The sequence below is a fragment of the Poecilia latipinna genome, unplaced genomic scaffold (genome assembly GCF_001443285.1).
Source record: "Poecilia latipinna isolate Pla-1442-1.1 unplaced genomic scaffold, P_latipinna-1.0 Scaffold297, whole genome shotgun sequence".
NCBI lineage: Eukaryota > Metazoa > Chordata > Actinopteri > Cyprinodontiformes > Poeciliidae > Poecilia > Poecilia latipinna.
The window spans coordinates 263,063-265,518 of record NW_015112913.1 but is presented as its reverse complement, the minus strand read 5'-3'; the positions used below and the strand labels follow the sequence as shown (position 1 = coordinate 265,518).

The 2,456-nt window shown below is 38.6% G+C and overlaps 1 protein-coding gene across 2 annotated transcripts in view; it reads left to right on the top strand.

The window, feature by feature from the left end:
• The window catches only part of LOC106948618 (phosphatase and actin regulator 1-like), a 59,282-nt gene that overhangs the window by 16,800 nt on the left and 40,026 nt on the right, over positions 1 to 2,456 (top strand). Inside the window, exon 1 of one of the 2 annotated variants that reach the window (XM_015034396.1) lies at positions 1,827 to 1,938. The exons of the other annotated variant lie outside the window; for it this stretch is intronic. The gene's annotated coding sequence lies outside the window, so the exon portion shown is untranslated. Of the gene's footprint in view, positions 1 to 1,826; positions 1,939 to 2,456 lie in introns of those variants that run through there. 2 annotated transcript variants of the gene reach the window in all.

Genomic DNA, 2,456 nt, shown 5'->3' with positions numbered 1-2,456 from the left:
TTGAGGGAAGATGTTTGACCGTGATGTGCTTTCTACGTGGAGGAAGATATGTAAATGGTTGTTTCTGAATGCCTCTGAAAGCAGCATGATGGCGTACTTATGGCTCATATTTATAGAAGCTATGAATGCATGCTGAGCAGAGAGAAGAACTGCTGCAGAGAGAGCATCATATTTTACTTTCAAACGCTGCTTTCAAGTGTTTTAACTAGACAACATGCATTTTATTTATTCTTGTGAGGGGGGGAAAAAAAGACATTTAAGTGTTCAATGACTGGAAATGATGTTAGATATTTTCAGTGAGGGCAAAATTTATATATTGTTTGGACAAGAATTTCATGCATCAGGCAGATGATGAATGTTTAAACACTAGACATTAGTTGCAGGTGTCACCAGTGCAGTCCCCATGGCGCAGCAGCTCTTTAGGACCGTTCTGCTGACTAAGTGCCTTCTCAGAGTCAGACTCCCCTCAATGCAGCTGCAAACCTGAGACGAGTTCAATCGAAGCTGCACTGCAGCATTCAGCACTCCCTCCAAACTGTTCCATAAATCCCAGGATTCATTTTGGAACTAAAGCATTCGGACATAAAGCACTTGACGCGTAGGATGGTACTCGAAAGAATTATTAAAAATGTTGCTGTACATCTTTTTTTTCTCATCGTTAAAAAAATTCAAATCAGTTTTGATGCGTGCTCATATAGTAGTTGACTGGTTACATACTTATAATTGGCATGAATGCACTATTAAGTTTGCTTTTAATGATTAATATATTTTTGGGAGGGGGCGGGGGGAGGTGGGATGATATACTGTTTAAAAATCCAATCAATTTTAAAACTAAAATTTGGGTGAACTACTTTTGATTTAATGTAGATTTTCTCAAATCTACGCAAAGGGTTGTGCCATGTATACGGACTCAGATATTTACATTCAACCGTGCTAATATTTATATATAAAAAAAATACCCTAGAAAGTCACATTTGGACTAAACCTTCTGTAGCAATCTGTGGCTATACTGGCACAGTGTTGTTTTCCGAGCCTCCGTAGTTTTATTACAGGAGGCTAAATGAACTGTGGACACAGCAAAAAGTACCTCATACTTTAGAAATTGTAATTGCCAAACCAACCGAAGCCTCATGTGATGTGGTGATAGGCATAATAGTTAAAGCAGGTAAGCCTCACAACATCAGTGAAACATGTATGAATGGAAGATCAAGAACGGCGAGAGTTAGCAGGCTAGATAATTGAAAATTCCTAATTTAGACAAAGTCTGAAAATAAACTAGATTCAGATACTCTAATATGACCTTTAACACGCTGTTCATACTTGTAAAGCCTTCAGCGAGGCTGAATAAAAAAAAACACATCTGCAAAGAAGTGTGGGCCAAAATTTCTTAGCAATCATGTTTAAGACTCATCGCTACAAACTCTTAATGCCAGCTGTTGTTGCTAAGGGCAGTGCAACAAGTTATAAGGTTTAGGAGGCAATTACCTTTTCAAACTGGGCCTGACTGGTTTGGATAGTGTTTCCCCATAATGCATGAAATAATTTGAAAACTTCCTTTTGTGCTTTACTAAGGTTACCTATCCAAATATGCTTGATGGCTTGAAACAACTGAGTATAACAGTTGTTTCAAGCCATCAAGTAGTGCAAGAACTACTGTTTGTCTCATTTAATAGAGTAGCAAACAAATGCATATATTTCAGTTATTTCCTTCAGAAACGAGGCTTTAAAACAGGGGTGGGCAACTCCAGGCTTTGAGGGCCGGTCTCCTGCAACTTTTAGATGTGTCTCTACTTCAATACACTTGAGTCAAATAATGAGGTCATTAGCGGGACTCTGGAGAACCTGACTGCACTTAGGAGGTGATTCAGCTATTGGATTCAAGTGTGTTGGACCAGGGAGACATCCAAGAGTTGCAGGACGCCAGCCCTCAAGGACCAAGTTTGCCCACCCCTGCTCTAAAATATTTATAATTTTAGGACTTGGAGATCAGGTTGGAAGCATCGTCTTAATGGATATGGGAGGATATGGCAGTGCAAATTATTACGTTGCACTAAGTGAAATTACGAAGATATATTGTAGGAGCTACGGGCCATTTCTAAATAGAAGGAAGAAATAGATTATGTAATGTTACCTGTGCCTGAAACAAAGAGCGATATTAACTTCAGCAGAACAAAATGAGGTCAAGAGGAAACCTGAACTTCTCTGAGACTTTGTTCCTCCCAGCAGTGTGGTGCTTATTGAGCAGAATAAACTCAAATTTCTGTCAAAGAAACAGAAGCATCTGTGCAGATGGAGACCCTCTCAGAGGAACGGTGAAGTTCTGCCTGTCAGTATAACTATGTGGTGGAGCTTGTGGGAGGTTGTTTTCATTTTTTTTTTTTTTTTTTTTTTTTTTTTTTTTTCTTTTTTTTTGTTTTTTTTTTTTTTTTTCTCCTTTTAAGTGGGGGGTTTTTGTC